We start from the raw sequence: 21018 nt of genomic DNA, 5'->3' as shown, positions 1-21018 counted from the left end.
AGCCTGTCGACACCTTCCTCTTTCAAGATTACTCAAGAGTAACCTGCACTGGAAGTAGTCTTTTCACCTCCCCCCACACACACTCTGTGTGTGGCAGCTTGGCTTTTGCCCATACCACTCTACTGAAACTATTCAAGTCAAGACCAACAATAAACTTCTAACTGCCAGACTCAAGCCAACGGATATCCTTATCTCTTTTGACCTCTCCGAGGAACATGAGGCATCAGTCAGTCAGTCAGTTCAGTCGTTCGGTCGTTTCCGACTCTTTGCGACCCCATGGACTGCAGCACATCATGCTTCCCTGTCCATCACTAACTCCCGGAGTTTACTCAAACTCATGTCCATCAAGTCGGTGATGCCCCCCAACCATCTCATCCTGTCATCCCCTTTTCCTCCCGCCTTCAATCTTTCCCAGCATCAGGGTCTTTTCAATGAGGCATATAAGATTATTAATCACTCATTCTTAAACCTCTCTTGTCTCTTGACATGTGTGTGTTCATGCTAAGTTGCTTTAGTCATGTCTGATTCTTTCCGACTCCATGGACTGTAGTTGGTCAGGCTTTAGTCTGTAGTCTCTACAGTCTACAGTATGTCTATGGGATTCTCCAGTGAGAATACTGGAGTGGGTTGTCATGTCCTGCTCCATCTCGTGACATGGAAGATGCCAAATCTCTTTTGGTTTTCCTCCTGCCCCTCTGACCTCGCCTGTCTCCTTGTCTGGATGCTTCTTCGCCATCTCCTTCACAGTGGTGAGCCTCTGCATTCTCCCCTCTGCCTCACTTCCCTTTGTGTTCTTTGACAGTCTCATCCATCCAAGGTTTCAGGTACCATCTATATAATAATGGCTTCCAAATTTTCCTCTAGAGATGAATTCATAACTTCCTTCAAATTTCCAGACTCTTATAGAACAAGACATACCCAGAACATTTCAGGGCAGTATTGTGGGGTTAGAGAATAATCTTAGGCTAGTAAGCTCCATTCACGTGCCTCTGATTCAAGGCTCAATTCATTTCCCAACATCCACATGTCTAAATACCTCGATTTGTCCAGGACAGTCCTACTTTATGTTTGTTGGCCCACAGTAATTATTAACGTCTTTTCATTTTCAAAATAACATCTGTTTAGTCAATACATTATATAATCAGCCTGCCTGCCACCATTCTTTCTGATTTCTATTTATTTTTTTTTCCTTTCTGATGTTTAATGCACAACTCGATGAGTCCTCCTGGCTCAACTCTGAATTCTTTACTCCCTGCCATTAGAATCCCTAGTTCTGTTGCCAAGAAACTTCCCTACGTCCGCTACCTCCACACAAGAGGATCACTTCATCAACTTCTCTTACAAATCACGATGCACACCCAGATCCCAGCCAGGAAGACAAGTCAGAACTACTCTGGTTTCCAAAGGTGGTTTGGACATTATTATCCCACTTCTTCCCCTTTTAAGGTATAACTACAGTTACAGTTGTCACTGACTGACCTTTGAGTCATTCATTCATTGAGAACTTTGTCATACAACTCCTGTCTTCCTCTCCACACAAGATCTGTTATTCCAGGGCTTCACTACCCATGAGAAAAATTAATGCCAAAACATTGGCACTCTAGGATTTAGAGTACTTTGACTTCCTTTTCTTTAATGACCCCTCCTTGGCAGAAGGCCAGAATGATTTAGGAGTTGGGCATTAGGGTTCTGGGGCTAGAAAGACTCAGGTACTTCCAAGCTGTGTGCCTTGGGGAAAATTACTTAATCTCACTGAGCCCCAGTTTCTTCATTTGTAAAATGGAGTTCCTAATATGTGCTTCACAGGATGGCTGTGAAAAATAAGTATGATTTATTATTAACTAATAATCATGCTCATAGATTTATTATGAGAAGCTCATAATTAATCTGTAAGAAGCACTCAGTATAGTGACTAGCATCAAGTACACAATAACAGTTGCTTTTATTAGTATTACTATTGTAATTAGTGCTATTAACCTTGGCTACCCACCGTCAACGGTCATACTTTGGCTCTTATTTCACCTGCAATTGTTCCAGTACCAGAATCTTAAATTTAGGACTCTCACATCACATTTTTCCATCTCTAGTACTCCTTTACTTCCACTAATCCTACAGCTTACTCACTGGGATTCTTCATCCTCCACATTTATCAGCCCTGTCTTGGCTTCACTTTCTTCCGTAATCAAGGAGGATACTTAAAAGTTCAGCCCTTCAGTTAACAACCTCATCCCCACCAGTAATCCCTTGACTTCACATCACCCTCTACCCAAGTTCTCCATCATACCTTCCCTTCCAATCCCCATCCAGGTTCAGCCTATTTGCCTTCTGCTCTGTTACAGGACCTGCTGGAGAAAACTGCTTCAGCACGGACAGACTCTTTCTATATTTGTGATTGCAGGGGTGTTAAACACTATCAGAGATTAGGTCACTTGTCCTTGGTCAAGGCCATTTTCCAATCACAATGGTAACTTTTCCTTTCCCCACAAAAATACCCCAATCCATGCTCTTCCTTCTCAATCTCAGCAGATAACCTTGCTCCACAGAAACAAATAAAACCATCCCAGCTACTCATTTGTCTCTGTATCTACTCCTTATATACTTTTCTTTTTTCAAAAGGAATATGCATCACTACTTTTCTTCAGGATAACCCTTTCACCTGTGCGCTTGTGCTTTTGTTCCCAATCCTTTCACTGCCTCTGAGATTATATCTATTATCTTCCTTTTCTTGTGACTTCAAGTTTGTCTCCTCTTCAATAGCCCCTTTCCTTCAGTCCACTAATGTACCCTTTTTTTCCCATGTTTAAAGAAAAACAAACCTTCCCTAATCACATTTCCCATCTCAAACCTCCACCCACTGTCCTCCCTGCTCTACCAAAAGTATTTGAAAGAATATATTTACTGAATGAATGAAAACTTTTTTTACTTGGTTCAGACTTCTCTCCTGAGCTCCAAACCTACATATGTTAAATTTTTAAATTATATGTGACTCATTCCAGATTCAGTTTCAAGAAACAAAACAGCTACTTCACCAAACTGATGTGAACTGATGAATTTCACATCTCCCTATCTACTCCTCTCATCTTTTTAGAATATCGATTACTGGCATCACCATTGGCAACCCATTCCAGTACTCTTGCCTGGAAAATCCCATGGATGGAGGAGCCTAGTAGGCTGCAGTCCATGGGGTCGCGAAGAGTCGGACACGACTGAGCGACTTCACTTTCACTTTTCACTTTCCTGCACTGGAGAAGGAAATGGCAACCCACTCCAGTGTTCTTGCCTGGAGAATCCCAGGGACGGGGGAGCCTGGTGGGCTGCCGTCTATGGGGTCGCACAGAGTCGGACACGACTGAAGCGACTTAGCAGCAGCAGCAGCAGCATCACCATTCACCTAATCTAGAATCCTTAAAGCCCTCTTTGATTCCTCCCTCTTCGTCCCCTACCTCGTATCTAAACAAGTCCTTGTTGAAAACTCCCATGAAAGTGAAAGTGTTACTCACTCAGTCATGTCCGACTCTTTGTAACTCACAGACTGTACACCCACCAGGCTCCTCTGTCCATGGAATTCTTCAGGCAAGGATACTGGAGCAGGTTGCCATTCCCTTCTCCAGGAAATCTCACCAAGCCAGGGATCAAACCTGGGTCTCCTGCACTGCAGGCAGTTTCTTTACAATCTGAGCCACCAGGGAAGCCCCAAATCTCCCATATGTGTCCTTTTTGTGTCTCCCCAGGATTCCTACTGTTGAGACCCTCCTTACCTGATAGTACTTAACAGGGATGATGTGAAGGTTAAATAAGATGCTAAATGGGAATGCACTCTGTAAGATGTGAGGCACTCACAAAGATTATTTAATATTATTATATCTTTGGCAAAATGAGCATGAGGTTAGCATAATATGATGTATTCTTTAAAAACCAATTCTGCATCTTAGTAATCAGTACTTTATTTTCTAATCACAAATCACAAAGCATCTGTTTGGCAATCTGGTCTACAATTTTTATAGAAATCAGTCAGTGCCAAGATGTTTAATGTATAGTTTCCAGGCTTCACCTCCTCACACATTTTTTGATTTAAAATGTGCAATTCTTCGGGTTTCTGGCAAAAATCTTCTATTCTCTCTACTTTTTATAGACGAGTGGCAGTAGTTGTAGAGAATATGTGTAGTACTTACTCTACCTTATCATTCATCTATTTCTTCCACTCATCTAAAGTGGCTAGAAGTTCTCTAATTTCCTGGTCTCTCTTGAGTTTCGACTTCAAAGAATCACATTTGAATGGAGCAATGACTAGCCTTTGGAAATCTGCTTGATTCCTTTCTTGGCTAATTAAGATGATTACACCTTTTAAACATTACTCTTTCATATTATTAGATAAGATTTTTCTTTGTGTGTGTGTGTTTTTTCTTTTTTTTTTTTTGGTCTTCCCAGAAGTTAAGACTTGGAGACCATTCAAAATTTCCCAATGTCTCAATTACTGTAAAACACAGCCAGGAGAATTAAGAGGCACAGGATAAACACTGGTGAGAAGCAATAGCAAAAGAAAGTAGTATCAAAGAGAATACAGAATCCTTATTAACTCTAAGATCAGTTTATAGCTATTTATGTATGGATGTGAGAGTTGGACTATAAAGAAAGCTGAGCACCGAAGAATTGATGCTTTTGAACTGTGGTGTTGGAGAAGACTCTTGAGAGTCCCTTGGACTGCAAGGAGATCCAACCAGTCCATCCTAAAGGAGATCAGTCCTGAGTATTCATTGGAAGGAACTGATGTTGAAGCTTAAACTCCAATACTTTGGCCACCCGATGCAAAGAACTGACTCACTGGAAAAGACCCTGATGCTGGGAAAGATTGAAGGCGGGAGGAGAAGGGGACGACAGAGGATGAGATGGTTGGATGGCATCACCAACTCAATGGAGATGAGTTTGGGTAAACTCCAGGAATTGGTGATGGACAGGGAGGCCTGGCGTGCTACAGTCCATGGGGTCTAAAGAGCTGGATACAACTGAGCGACTGAACTAAACTGATTTTTACATACTTATGTAACATACTTATCTAACATATTTTTATATACTTTCATGATATGTTTTGGTTAAAAATCCTTTTTAAAGTATTAGTGTATTACTGGGGCTCTGAATATGTTAAGGGGTAGACCTTAAATTTTAAGACCCTAATATATTTTTCATACAAGTTGTACAGATCAAATTCTATTGCTCCAAATACTGCATAATTTGATGAAGAAGATCTCCACTGAATGTGTGATGGCCCATTTATGTCAAGCCATCTTTAATGAAACAGAAGAATTAGGATAATCTCTGTATATTACTGACTACTAGTAAAGTATTAAAAATACAGGTCATTTCCATTATAATTCACAAATGGCCAACTGAAGCCACATTTGATAACAAGATTCCTGGAGCTTGAAAAAATTCTTGAACTTAAGCCAGGTATCCAAACACAATTCAGAAAAAGGTTAATCAGATGAAGGTGTTCAAGTTAGATACAACAACAAATGAAAAATGTATTCTGAAATTCTGGATTATATGGCTTTCTCTACAACTGAAACAGATGCTCTAAGTGTATGCAAGTAAAAACAAAGCTATATTTGATGAAAAAGATGATTAGGTTGGTCCAAAAGTCTAGAAAGAAAATGAGTACGAAAAAAAGTTGGCCGTTCATGGTTGAAAATATTAAGTCCCTGTTATAGTCAAGATAACATAGAAGGGTCTTCAACACAAAGTCAGTGGGTCTACTACTACTAATCTCCACTTGGAGTCTAATTATTTTCAAACCAACTCCTAACCTTCTCTCCAACAAGTTGCTCCTCTCATGAACCTCACCTCAATATATGTCTACTCCATCTATCTACTTGCTCAGGACAGAAATTCTGGTGTCCTTTAAGTTTCCTGTTGACCTTACCCTCAATTTATTGAGAAATCAACCACTCCACCAATTCCACTATGGTTCAAGGTACAACCTCTCTGGCCTGGATTATGGGAAGGGTCCTGAAATTGATATCACCACTTCCGTCCAACACCTCACTCCACCCCAGATAAAATCTATTCTCCATCCAGCTACCACAGTGACCCTTTTAAAAGGTAAGTCTGATTATTCAAAAGGATGAGCCCCCTTTTCCCTCGGAGCGGAAGCCCAAGTCCTTCAAAGGCCTACAAGCCCTTGCATAATCTGATTCCCCATTCCCGCTGGCCTCTCTCCTGCATTTCCACGTTTTCACTTTGCTCACTCCACCACAGCCAAATCAGCTGTCCTCAAGTGCGCCCAGTACACTCCTGCCTCTAAGCAGTCTGCAAGTGCCTTTCCTTCTGCTTGAACACTCTTCCCTCAGAGAGGTGCAGGGATTGCCCTTTCACTTCCCTGCAGTCTTGGGCTCAAATGTCATCTTCTCTAGGAAGCCTTCCTTGGCTACCTCTAGTTAAAGCTGCATGTCTCTTAGAGAACAGATCTGTGGTTGTCAAAGGGGAGGGGACAGGGTGGGAGGTTGGGGTTAGCATGTAAGCTAGTATATGGAACAGATAAACAACGAGGTACTAAGGTACAGCACAAAGAACTATATTCAGTATCCTATGATAAAGCAAAATGGAAAAGGTATTTTAAAAAAAGAATGTGTGTGTGTGTATAACTGAATCACTTTGCTGTACAGCAGAAATTAGCCCAACATTGTAAATCAACTATACTTTGATAAAAACAAAATAAAACTGCAAGTCTCTCCCTCTTCCATGCTTTTTCTCTATAGTACTTAACACCATCTGACAAAGAACATATTTTATTATCTGTGATCCCCTACTAATGCAAACTCCCTGCTGGAGAGGATATTTATCTGTTTTAAGAAAACTGGCACATAGAAGGTACTCAAATATATTTACTATATTCACATACAATCTTATAGCTTACAAATTCGGTTTAATGTAAATTAAATTATATAGTAACTCATTTTCTCCCTATGCTCCCCCACTTCTCCAAATTTTCCAACCTTTGTAGTAACAACGTGGATGACAACAAAGAGCTGTCAGAAAAAAAAAATGTTGCTGGCTACTTGCAAAGCTCTTTAAAACAGATCCCCTGTATTAATTAACTACATTTATAAGATGAAAGCACAAAGTCAACATCTTTATTAGCATAAGGTTCCTGGGTGTGGAAGTTCAAAGGAACAGAGCAGAATAGCCAAGGATCATCAGGAAGAAAAGCCCAATTCAGCTTGTGCCATCAATCTGCTAAACAAACCCCAAGGAAAGTGCAAGCGGAATTCAATATTCAAGGAAATATTCTGGTCTCAATTCAACACCAAAGTATTCAACACGAGATTCAACTCTCTTAAAATGTTCTATCTGCTTAAAACAACCTCATCAACTACCAAATGCAGTCACTGGGAGTGTATGGTTGTTTTGTTTTGTTTAAGCCAATAAGACCCAGAGCTAGCAAGCGTTTTTTAAAGCCTCTGAGCTTACCCCCTCCGCCACCAGGCAAACTGGCCTCCACACTGTGGTGCTGGGGTCTCCCTGGGTTATTTTCCACACAAAACATTATCCAGTTATAATCCCACCAGAGGCTAGCCCGCACCTCAGACAAGGCGCCAATGATGCCCGGGACAGACGGCAGATGTCTCAGAGGATCCTCTGGAGAGTCTCTCGCCTGGGCAAAGGGCTTTACAGGCAGGAAAAAAAGCAGCGGGCTGAGGCGCACGGAGGAGATGACAGGTGGGCGAACACCCGCGGGGCAAGATCTTACAGCGCGACCCGCAGGGTGGTGGCGCCGAAACTGTCAACTCCAGCCGTCAACCTGCGGGTGTGGGCCCGGCCCGGGTGCAAGTTGTGCCGCGGCACAGGATAACAAATGCAATCAAGATCGCAGCAAGTCGCCGCCAGCCTGCCTGACCTCCGCCCTCCAAGCGCCGGGAAATAAAGTTAGTGGCCGCTGGCCGCCGCAAAAGGTCCAGAGAAGCCGGGCAGAGCTCGCGCCCGCGGCTCAGGTGCTGTCAAAGGCTGCCCGGGCGCGGCGGGGAGACGTCCCGGAGCCCCAGAGCCGGAAAGAAACCTCGAGCCGGCGCGTCGAGGCCGAGTCCCCTGCACCCTCAGCCCTGCCACCGCGACCCCCATCCGGGGCTGACTGCCACCTCCGACCGCCTTCCCTCCAGGCCCCCGATAGGGTCCGGGACCCCTAACAGCGGCCGGCATCCCCGGGCCCGGCGGCCGCCTTTACCTGCTCTCTGGCCGCCGCTGACGCGCGTTCCTCCTCACCCGGAGAATCCCAAGTCGTCGCCGCTGACGCCGCCGCCACCGCCGCCGCAAATTCCCCACCCCCCGCCCCCTCAGGTAACCCAGGAAACCGGGTACACCACCCCCTCCCTCCCCCCGGTCCGGCCCCAGACCCGCTCCTGCGCTTGCGCACTTGCCCGCCTCACGCGTCCCGAGTCCCGCCCCTCGCCGGTAAGGCAGCGCCAGCGTCGCAGGCGTAACGCGTGGAGGCCGGAGCCAATGAGGAAGAGAGGAAGGCGGGCCGAGCTCTCGGGGTGGGGCCGGAGCCGGGGGTGGGGCCGGAGCCGGGGGTGGGACCGGAGCCGGGGGTGGGGCCGGAGCCGGGGGTGGGGCCGGGGCTGGGGCCGGGGCCGGGGCCGGGGCTTTCTCCTCGTGGCGGGGTGGCTGGTCCCGCGTCCTCGCTCTTCCAGGGCTTTGCGAGGCGAGTTGCGTCACACCCTAGGGAGAGCCTAATCCGTTTGAAAAGCACCAAGTACATTCGTATCGTCCTCTCCCTCCGTTCAACATAGATTATCATACTGTGCCCGTTCTCTGGGTCCGGAGGATGGCAGCAGAAGAAATATGGGAAGGGGTTGGGAGAGGGAGAAAGGGTTACCTTCCTCCGGGGCCTGGAGAAAAGAAACATTTTGCAAAGACTTATTACAAAAACGTAAAGAGGTTTACCAAGCTACCTTAGAATTAAGTGCAAAGGGTATGTTTTAATCCTATTCATACGCAGTATTAGGCAGTGTGCACTGTCAGAGTTGGTGTGTCTTACAATAACAGTGCTTCCAGAGGGTGGGAACCATAGGTTAAATACAAGGATATTTTAGCTTCATCACTGACTGTCAGTCCAGCATATGGCTGATAGGCTACTGATGCCGTAGTTTGGCATCACCACCTAGTCACTGTGGCTGGCCTTGCCGTGGAATGTCTAAGATACTGGAAAAGAACCTGAGCTTTGAGGCTTGAAAGTCTGCGGTTCAAGTCCTACCTAATACAAGGTACAGCTGACCCTTGAACAAGAGGGAAGCTGTTAGGGGCACTGGCCTGCTACTAGTTAAAAATCCTGCATATAGCTTTATAATCATTACTCCATCTATGGATTCAACCAACCTCAGATGGTGTAGTACTGTATTACAGATTTAGTGAACAACTTTTGCATGTAAGTGGGCTGGTGCCCTTTCAAACCTGTTGTTCAAAGGTCAACTGTATAAGCAATGGTTTACTAATTGAAATGAGCTGGTTTAGAATCAACAACTGCAGTAATTTTTACATGGCAATCTAGAAATAATTCAGGATATTATATCCCAAGGCTGTATAACCAAATACAACTTCCATCTGATCCAGTGACTAGCCAAGTAAATAGGTGCCCAGTGATGTGGTTTGAAGGGGCTCTTGGGGAAATCCCATACTTTAACATCTTCCCACTGACTTCTGAAGTTCAACCATTGACAGTTCATCCGCTTCCTCCCACAATCTTTTAAAACTGGACTACTCCAGGGATGGGCAATACATGAAGTCTCCAGCAAGTTAGTGAAAGAGATGCTATTTACTTAAATATATATTGACACCTACTTGTGTTGGTACTGTGTGCTAAGTGCCTAAGATACTTTGGTGAATTTCCCTGAACTCAGAGGAAGAGGAAGCCAAATGACCTATTTCACAGTTTTACCTGTAACCGAACCTACTCTTTTTTATACACCAACTTTCACACACTAATCTCAAAAACACCCTTTTTTTTTCTTCAATGGAGAAAAGAGATCATAGAAGTGTTAAGTAACAAGCTAGTTTCTGTTTCTCAAATGGGAAATAATAGACGGTCATCATTTTGTTAAAGACAAAGAGAACAAAACAGACTTTATATGACAATGGTACACAATTGGCCCTCCAAGTATTATTTTCTTGTAAAAGGCAAGACTATTCTTTTCTCTTTATATCTGAGTTATAAAATATTTTAACCAAGCTACCATAGTATTAACTCTGTATGAGTCTCATAGAACATAGATGTTAAATATACATATTAGATAAAACATTTAAAATATTTCAGATGAACACACAAAATAATGTGTAATCAAGTACACGCAATAGAAGGAAGAATAAAGACAAGTGATAGATATCTAGAAGGAAGCCCAACTTATGCATTTATCACATACTGGAAAACTTCATAAGTGGGCAGTTCTCCAGATAGTTTGACTCTAAAATTAGTTTCTAAAGGGAGATTCTAAAATCAAGGTTTTAAAAGATGCAGTTAATGTATATGTGCATAATTTCACATCCAAGTCACCAAAATATGTTAACATAATCATTTTGTGGCTACATGCATGTGTAAATCAGACCATGTCCCATTTCTTCACAAAACCCTGTAGTGGCTCCCCATTTCACGCAGGTAAAACCAAAGTCCTCACAATGGCTTGCAGAACTCTGCACCACGCGCCTCCCCTTAACTTCATCTCTTCCTACTCTGCCGTCCTGCAGGCCACTGGCCTCTTTACTGTTTACCAACCACTCTAGATGCATTCCTGTCCTGACGCCTGGGCACTGGCTGTTCCCTGAGAGCCACATAGATAACTCCCTTACCTCCTTCCTTTCTTTGCTCAAATTCCATTATCTTAATGAAATTTACCTCAACACTGCCCTTAATCCTCAGCAAGAGGGGGCTCTGCCCGTATTTAACTCTCCCTCATATCACAAATACCATTGATTCCCACTCCCTGTACCAAATTCATATGTTCGAGCCTTAACCCATATGTGACTCAGCTTGGAGACAGAACCTTAAAGGAGGTAATTAAGGTTAAATTAGGTCATAAGGGTGGAGGCCTGATCCAATAGAACTAGTATCCTTATGAGAAGGGGAAGAGTCACCAGAATATTCCACACGGGCATAGAGGAAAAGCCGTATGAGAACATGGTGGAACTATGGCTATCTGCAGACCAGGAAGAGAGGTCTCACGAAAACGAACTCTGCTCGAACCTTGATAAAGAACTTCTAGCCACAAGAATGATGAGAAAATAAATTTCTGTTGTTTAAGCCACCTAGGTTGCAGGATTTTGTTATGACAACCCTAGAACTTATGAAATGTTATCATAAGAAATCCATGTTTGCTATCCATTTCTATTCAAAAGTCAAGAGTCCGGGGAATCAGTGCAGATTAAAAATTCACAAGAACCCTCTAATGCTCATGGTAGCTCATTCAGAAGACCAGAAACACAAAGGAAGAGGTCAAGGTGTCAGCAAGTTCGCAGAACAGAATAGTATCTGACCCGTTCAAAGCAAGCGTTGGAAGGGACCAGTCAGATTCAACGTGAGGAGCACAGGTAAAGATTTATACGTGCTTCACTGCCTACTCAAAAGAGCCCTGTGCTACCGAAGAAGATTCTTAATGCATATTGGTCCAGTAATCTCATACATGCCATTAGTTTGGACCATCAAAAATTATCCCTAATTCTACTTATCACCACAAACGGAATTCACTAGCAGGACTGTAGTTAACACTGAGGCATTATTTCAGGCCATCTCTCAATTACTGAGTCTTTTCTGTTGTAGTTAACACTGAGGCATTATTTCAGGCCATCTCTCAATTACTGAGTCTTTTCTGTGTACTGGTGATGTCTGAGGCTTTGAGATGCAGAGATAGATGAAAGACATTCTATTATGGAGAACAATATGGAAGTTCCTTAAAAAAAAATAGAGTTACCATATTATCCAACAATCCCACTCCTGGACATACATCTGGTGAAAACTATTATTTGAAAAGATACATGCATGCCAGTATTTATAACAGCACTATTTGCAATAGACAAGATATGGAAACAATCTAAATGTCTATTGACAGATGAGTGGATAAGGAAGATATATGTATATATAGATGTTTGTGTACACATACACACACACAATGGAATATTACTCAGCCATAAAAAGAATGAAATGCTATTAAAATTTTATCCTAAGGATCCCCAGGGATCCCTGGGGCACTGTGGAGGGACATCCAACCCCATCCCTGGGATCAGAAAAGATTTGCCAGAAAAGCTAACTGTAGACTTGAGACTTAAAAGCCTCAGTTGACTTCAGGCAGGCCAATTTTCTCTAACTGATTTCAGTGCTCCTGTGTGCATGCTAAGTTGCTTCAGTTATGTCTGACTCTGAGCAGCCCTATTATGGACTGTAGCCCGCCAACTGCCCATGGGTTTCTGCAGGCAAGAATATTGGAGTGGGTTGCCATTTCCTTCTCCAGGGGATCTTCCCAACCCAGGGATCGAATCTGAGTCTCTTAAATCTCCTGCATTAGTAGGTGAGTTCTTCACCACTAGTGCCACCTGAGAAGCCCTAGTCCAGGATAAAATTTTTAAAATGAGACCTATATAGTGTCAAGTTTATTCGATTCAAAAGATTGCCCTCTATTCTGAAACTATGCCCTTCCTACTTTTTTGGAATTCAAATAACCTTTCTTTATGATATGGCAATTAGAGCCTTACATATGTTTAATGGCCTTTCTTGACCTTAATTGGCAATCAAAAGCTGGGAAGCTGATTGGTCCCTGAAAGAGTTTATTGTTTTGTCATTAGTATGGTTACTACTTTTGCTTTCTCATAGCAGTCTCTAAAATCCAGGCACCAAAACAGGCCTGCAGGATGTTTTAAGCCCATGCTCCTCCATGGACCAGCAGCATCAGCATGTGAGAAGTCCAGAACCTAGGGCCATGCCCTAGACTCACTGAGTCATACCTGGCATTTCAACAAGATCCTCAGATGACTTCTATGCATGCTAAAGTTTAAGAAGTACTCCTCTAGGAGGAGAAAGAACATATGTAAAAACTGGTGAGAGGGCAGACACAGAGAACAGACTTGTGGTTGCCAAGAGGGTGCGAGGTAGAGATGAATTGGGCGTTTGGCATTAGTAGATGCAAACTATTATAAATAGAATGGATGAACAACAAGTTTCTACCACATAGCACAGGGGAATATATACAATATTCTGTGATATATCTTAATGGAAAAGAATATGAAAAAGAATGCATAAAAAAAGAATGAAAAAGAATGTATAACTGAATCACTTTGCTATACAACAGAAATTAACACAACACTGTAAATCAATTATACTTCAATTAAAAAAAACTGGTGAGAGAGATAACAAGGGCTTGAAGATCCTTTTCAAAATAGGAAGAGTAAAGGCCACATTTTAGGGAGGTTGATGGTAATGCTAGGAAGGCAGGTGGGTGAAGATGACTAATATATCCCTCTGCTCCAACTGTATGCAGGTCAAGAAGCAACAGCTGGAACCAGACATGGAATAATGTACTGGTTCAAAATTGGGAAAGGAGTACGTCAAGCCTGTATATTGTCACTCTGTTTATTTAACTTATATGAAGTGTACATCATGTGAAATGTCGGGCTGGATGAAGCACAAGCTGGAATCAAGATTTCTGGGAGAAATATCAATAACCTCAGATATAGAGATGACACCACCCTTATGGGAGAAAGTAAAGAGGAACTAAAGAGCTTCTTGATGAAAGTAAAAGAGGATAGTGAAAAAGCTGGTTTAAAACTCAACATTCAAAAAACTAAGATCACGGCATCTGGCCCCATCACTTCATGGCAAATAGATGGGGAAACAATGGAAACTGAGAGACTTTATTTTCTTGGGCTTCAAAATCACTGTAGACGGTGACTGCAGCCATGAAATTAAAAGACACTTGCTCCTCAAGAGAAAAGCTATGAGAAACCTAGACACCATGTTAAAAAGCAGAGACATTACTTTGCTGACAGAGATCCATCTAGTCAGAGCTATGGTTTTTCCAGTAGTCATATATGGCTGTGAGAGTTGGACCATAAAGATAGCTGAGCACCGAAGAACTGATGCTTTGAACTGTGGTGTTGAAGACTTTTGAGAGGCTTTTGGACTGCAAGGAGATCAAACCAGTCAATCCTAAAGGAAATCAGTCCTAAATATTCATTGGAAGGACTGATGCTGAAGCTCCAATACTTTGGCCACCTGATGTGAAGAGCTGACTCTTTAGAAAAAGACCCTGATGCCAGGAAAGATTGAAGGCGGAAGAAGGGGATGATAGAGGATGAGATGTTTGGATGGCATCACCGACTCAGTGGACATGAGTTTGAGCAGGCTCCAGGAGCTGGTGATGGGCAGGGAAGCCTGATGTGCTGCAGTCCATGGGGTCGCAAAGAGTCGGACACAACTGAGTGACTGAACTGACTGCTTCAACTGTAGCCAGGTAGATAATTGCTCCCTATTTCAACCTGATTGTTTCTAGCTAAGCCATGTTCCATGTTGCTTAAAATGTCTAGTCACTTGTTGAAGAACCTCAAAGCATAGGTTAAACTCTGTGGGACAGATAAATATCTTATCTTGGGCCTATTGTGTAGCAATTAGCGAGGTGCTGATAAAGCACATCATAACTATAATGATAGGTTGTGCTGATTCTTTAGGGGGGCTGGTGGAGAGTCTGTTTTAATAAGGACCAGACATGGGACTTCTCTGGTGGTTCAGTAGCTAAGACTCCATGCTCCCAATGCAGGGGACCTGGGTTCAATCCCTGGTCAGGGAACTAGATTCCACATGCCACAACTGAGAGTTTGCATGCCACAAAGATCCCGTGCACTGCAATTATAGACCCAAGAGAGCCAAATTAAATAGTAAGTAAATATAAAAAATAAGGACCATCACCAAAGGATAAAGGTTTACCCTAAGCCAGGGTGCTGCTACATCACACAGATGGAAGGCGCCTATCCCACCCAACTGCTTTAATGTCTCAATTAGTCTTTGTACTGTGTCAGCAGAAGACCGTACTGAATGCACAAAAGGCACACTCTTGCCCGTTTAGTATTTACAAGTTAAGAAATAAAGTATGCATTTTCTCTTTTATCTGCTAAGAGGGAAAGAATATCCCAAGTACATGTGACAGATAAGCCAGAACACAGTTGAATAATACAGTGGTCTTCTCTTTTGTCTGTTAACTCCCAGTGAAGCATGTGTGTATGTGTGCTCAGTCATGTCTGACTCTTTGCGACCCCATGGACTGCAACTCCCCAGGCTTCTCTGTTCATGGAATTTTCCAGGCAAAAATACTGGAGTGGATTGCCATCTCCTACTCTGGGGGACCTTCCTGACCCAGGGATCAAACCCACGTCTCCTGTAGTGGCAGGTGGAGTCTTTGCCACTGCACCACCTGGGAAGCACTGTAACTCCCAGTGTGTGTGTGATAATCACTCAGTTGTGTCTGACTCTTTGCAGCCTCATGAACTGTAGGCCACCAGGCTCCTCTGTCCATGGGATTCTCCAGGCGAGAATACTGGAGTGGATTGCCATGCCCTCCTCCAGGGGATCTTCCAGACCCAGGGACTGAACCCAGGTCTCCTGCATTGCAGGCAGGTTCTTCACCATCTGAGCCACCAGGGAAGCCCGTAACTCCCAGTATGTGTTGTTACTTTTGTAATTTTTTGTCTTCTCGAATACACTTTGAGTTTAATAAGTTGTGAGGACTGCATTTTAACTTTCTGTATTCCCAAGTGCCTGAAACAGTAGCTGCTCAGTATGTTTTTATTTTAAATAAACGAGGCAGAGGATGATACAGAAGATAATAGCACCTGAAAGAATTTTCCATGACCTGTGGTCACATTGTAAATTGACTATACTTCAATTAAAAAAAAAAAAAAACACTGGTGAGAGGTTATGGTGGTTTGAAGATCCTTTTTAAAATGGGTCAATAGTTGTTAGAGTTTGTGTCTTTTACACTTTGGGAGATTTTATTCAAATCCTAATTTTTGTGTCTGAAATACCAGACTGTTTCATACCTGAATACATTCTGATGTGGCATCCTGTTAGTAAAGTGTTATTTTATGAATGGGTAAATAAGATGGGATACTACTCAACGGAGAATGAAATAATGCCGTTTGCAACAATGTGGATGAACCTAGAGATTATTATACTAAGTGAAATAAGTCAGGCAAAGACAAATACCATATGGTATCACTTATATGTGGAGTCTAAAATAGGACACAAATGAGTTTATCTATGATATGGGACAGACTCACAGACATAGAGAACAGGCTTGTGGTTGCCAAGGGGAAAGGCAGGGAGTGATAAATTGGGAGTTTGGGCTGAGCAGATGCAAAGTATTATACATAGAATGAACAAACAACCAGGTCCTACTGTATGCCACAGGGAATTACATGCTATATCCTGTAATAAACCATAATGGGAAGGAATATCAAGAAGAATATATATGTATAATTGGCTCACTTTGCTATACAGCAGAAATCAACACATTATAAACCAACCATACTTCAATAGAATAAATTTTAAAAAAATAAAATGCTGTTTTTTTGCAATGAGAAATCAAACTTGTAAAAAATGCATAATCATTTCCCCAGTTCACGATGCAAACTAATCTGAGAGGCAGAGTATATTTGGGATCAGAACTGAATATTAATGTAGCACGGCCCCACCTTTAGCCTAAGCTATATTTACCTGTTGAATTCAGGTGGGCCCTAGTGGGACCCTCCATGAACAGACTTACATGAGATATGGAAGAGAGAAACTCATTCTAAGTTTCTCTGGGACACAAGCTCATCTAAAAATAAAACTTGGGCTGCATGGGACTTCCCTGGTGATCCAGTGGCTAAGACTCCACACTCTCAATGCCCGGGGCCCAGTTTCCATCCCTGTCTGAGAACTAGATCCTGCATGCTGCAATGAAGATTGAAGATCCTGTGTGCCACAACTAAGACCTGGTGCAGCCAAATAAATAAATAAATAAAAATAAGTATTAAAAAAAAAAACCCAAAGGAACAACTTGGGCTGCAGAAGGGAAGAGATGACTGTATGGACAGCATGGGATCTGGTATCCAAATTTGCTCTTCACCAGCATCTGAGATACTTCTAAGTCCTGAGATTTCAAAGATATTTCAAAGGGACCTGAGATTAAAAACAAACAAAAAAGCAAACTGAAAGGTCTGCTTTCACTAAAATGTCTGTGGAATCGCTGGTCCCAGGCAGCACTGCCTTTAACCAAGTGGTCCCAGCAGAGAAAAGAGAACAGCTCTACGGTGCCACGTGGAAGGGCCTGCGGTGCCCCAGCCAGAGTGGAGCGAGGGCACTCACTTCCTTAGATGTTTGCCTGGAGCCCTGACTTCAAAGCAAAACCCTTCTCTCTGCCCAGCTTGTGCTGACATTAGAGCAATGTAGGACATGAAGGACTCCACGGGATTCACTTTGTAAACAGCTGACTTATGGTCAACTTTTGCCTTCTCCATGCAACTACTCCATGAGTAAAGTGCTGAGACAGTTGTATCACTTATTAGTATGGATGCAGCCCAGGCATGCTATCCTATTGAAAACAAAATATAGACTCTGTTTGGGGCTTCCCTGGGTGGCTCAGCTGGTAAAGCATCTGTTTGCAATGCAGGACACCCAGGTTTGATGTCTGGGTCAGGAAGATCCCCTGGAGAAAGGAATCGCAACCCACTCCAGTATTTTTGCCTGGAGAATCCCATGGACAGAGGAGGCTGGCAGGCTATGGTCCAGGGGGGTCCCAAAAAGTCGGACACGACCGAGCAACTGACACAACAATAGACACTGTTTGGAAATATAACAATATCCAAGCATAAAAAGTAATCCAAAACACAAAATAATATTGGGGGAAATGCAGACACTTTGTTGGAAATCAATCATTGAAATATAAAATTAAGAAGGGTGGGGAGTTCCCTGGCGGTCCAGTGGTTAGGATTAGCACATCACTGCTGGCGGCCCACGTTCAATCCCTGGTCAGAGACCTAACATCCCACAAGCCAAGCAAGGTAGCCAATTTGAAAAAAAAAAAAGGAGAAGATAGGGTGTTTCTAGATTCTAGAAATCTGAGGAATATAGGTAAGACATTTTAAAGCACTTTTGTGAACTGTGAAGAACCTTAAAGAAACAAGATAGTTAAAAACATCTGGGTCTGTTTAATAACATTATCTTCTGGATTTTCATCCATAGTTTTTCAAAACCGTCATGTTGCTTCACATGGGTCACTGTGGTAGAGCAGTTTAGTCTGCAAAGCCCCAAGGCAAGGGAACAGGTGAACTCAACCTTCAGCTGGATGAAGACTCCGGGCCAGGAGATCGTCTTTCCAACATGCAGTGCCTCCCTGGGCAAGGGGGAAGCTGCTTTGTGGCAAGTGACTCTGGCCCTCTGAGTGGTCTTTGCAGTCAGGGTACAAGCTACTATTTGACTCAGATTCTTCTGAATTCTATGTGATTTGTGAAAGACACCCCCCTATGTTAAGCCCCCCCTCCCTTCCCTTCCCAACATGCCTAAGAATCAGATAGCAGCCACCTGAAAGAAGAAGAATGATGCTAGACAGCACGAGTTTCTCCTCCAGTCGTTAAAAGCATCAGCCAAGATTTTATCTCAAATGTGCCCTCCCTGAAGGTGGGAGTTTGCTTCCGTCTACTGTAGCCCCCGTGCCTAAAAGAGAGGCACTCATAAAGACGGACAGATGCTCAATAAAGGTTACTACTATTATTGTTGTTGAAATTATTATTGCTGTTTAGATATTATTACACTGTCACCAGGCTCCCCTGGTGGCTCAGACGGTAAAGAATCCGCCTGCAATGTGGGAGACCTAGGTTCCAGCCCTGGAACCTGGGTTGGGAAGATCCCCCGGAGGAAGGCATGGCAACCTACTCCAGTATTCTTGCCTGGAGGATCCCCATGGACAGAGGAGCCTGGCGGACATGGGGTTGCAAAGAGTTGGACATGACTGAGCAACTAAGCATAGCACAGCACAGCACGCTGCTGAAATTATTGTTGTTGGTGTAGACAATATTATTGACAATTTTCTTCATTCTAATATTTGGAATGAATCTATGTGATAAATGTCAAATACATTTCTTAACCAAGGCATTCATGACCATCATTTTGCTGTTCCTCATATTTTATCTGTTTGCAGTTGTAACTTTCAAATCATGTATTTTATAAGATAAATCACTTTTGCTGTCACATTTGCTGTCTTTTGAAATCACAATTGCTGTCACATTGCCTCTGTTTACCAGATAAGCTATATCACTAGAAAACTGACTTTGGATGTCTGAAGATCTTTCTGAACATAATGTGAGCCAATAATTCTAAAGCTTAAATGTGCTGTTTTGGTATTATTCAAGTATATATAATCCAATACTAGATTCAACTGAATAATCACAAAGAAGCATCAACCAAGAATTTGAGGTCACCTAAATCAAAGGATTAGAACAGTAAGGAGATCCTTGGACAGCAAGGAGATCCAAGCAGTCCATCCTAAAGGAAATCAGTCCTGAATATTCATTGGAAGAACTGATGCTGAAGCTGAAACTAATACTTCGGCCACCTGATGCGAAGAGCTGACTCATTTGAAAAGACCCTGATGCTGGGAACGATTGAAGGTGGGAGGAGACGGGGACAACGGAGGATGAGATGGTTGGATGGCATCACCGACTCAATGGACATGAGTTTGAGTAAGCTCTGGGAGTTGGTGATGGGCAGGGAGGCCTGGCGTGCTGCAGTCCACGGGGTCGCAGTTGGACACAACTGAGAGCCTGAACTGAACTGAACTGAATCAAAGGACTAGCTGGCCAGGAAATGTACTATAGAGCACAGTCACAGAACCACTTGCCCCTCAGGATAACCTGTCCTGCCTTGTTTCCTGCCCTGAAGCACTCTTCTGGGACTCAGCTGCTGACTGATAATTCGGTATAATATAGAGCGAGGGTTTCCTGACGGGATGTAGACAACACTGTATTTTCTGGTAGCTATACCCCTGCTAGTTGTTGGAAACCTGGCTTCTGATCCTTTGCTTGCTCTCTGCCATACCCAACTCAGGCAGCTTAGGAAGCCAGCTGCTCATATACCGAAGGCAGCGCTCAGGCAAACATCCTATCCACAGTGGCTGATTTCTTAATGAAGAGACATGGTTTTAGAATGTTCAACCTTGGGGTGAATGCACAAGCAGGTATGTGGGAGTTTCCTGAGTTAGCATAAATTCAAGTCTGACCTATTATAGATGTCTTTGAAAATAAGATAAATCCCTGGCCACTGGAGACTGGTTTATAAGGAGGAGTACAGATGGTGAATGGGTGAGTGCCAGCAGTATCTACTCCAAGTGCCACCTCTGTTTCTGGGCTTCCTGGCCAGACGCCTGAGAACTGGGGTGAAAGAAACCATTTAAAGGGAAAGAAAACAGGGAAAGACATTTTCCTCCAAACAGACAGTCTCCTGTTTCAATACCATACATTATACTCATCTTTTCCCCTCTCATTAGAAATGTCACTTTCAGTTCAGTCGCTCAGTCGTGTCCGACTCTTTGCGACCGCATGAATCACAGCACGCCAGGCCTCCCGGTCCATCACCAACTCCCGGAGTTTACTCAAACCCATGTCCATCGAGTCAGTGATGCCATCCAGCCATCTCATCCTCTGTCGTCCCCTTCTCCTCCTGCCCCCAATCCCTCCCAGCATCAGGGTCTTTTCCAATGAGTCAACTCTTCGCATGAGGTGGCCAAAGTACTGGAGTTTCAGCTTCAGCATCAGTCCTTCCAATGAACACCCAGGACTGATCACTTTATTCCATACTAAAGTTCTTTGTCTTTTCCATGCTGTTTCTGAATGCTCTAGAATAGAGAAATATAGATCTATATAAACCAATAGCCCTGAAAAAGATCTCAGTCTTTAGAAGAACTGCTGTCTCATTTTTTTCCTTCTGTTTCATTGCTATTACATATATAACACTGTGCCTTT

The 21018-nt window shown here is 43.2% G+C and overlaps 1 protein-coding gene across 5 annotated transcripts in view; it reads right to left on the bottom strand.

Moving 5' to 3' along the window:
- LYST (lysosomal trafficking regulator) overlaps nt 1-21018 on the bottom strand; it is a 191342-nt gene that overhangs the window by 165572 nt on the left and 4752 nt on the right. For 2 of the 5 annotated variants that reach the window (XM_070471051.1, XM_070471053.1), the window contains exon 1: nt 8216-8304. The exons of the other annotated variants lie outside the window; for them this stretch is intronic. The gene's annotated coding sequence lies outside the window, so the exon portion shown is untranslated. Of the gene's footprint in view, nt 1-8215; nt 8305-21018 lie in introns of those variants that run through there. 5 annotated transcript variants of the gene reach the window in all.

This window comes from Odocoileus virginianus, chromosome 7 (genome assembly GCF_023699985.2).
Source record: "Odocoileus virginianus isolate 20LAN1187 ecotype Illinois chromosome 7, Ovbor_1.2, whole genome shotgun sequence".
Taxonomy (NCBI): Eukaryota; Metazoa; Chordata; class Mammalia; order Artiodactyla; family Cervidae; genus Odocoileus; species Odocoileus virginianus.
The sequence above is the reverse complement of the archived record's forward strand: the minus strand, read 5'-3'. Positions and strand labels throughout refer to the sequence as shown.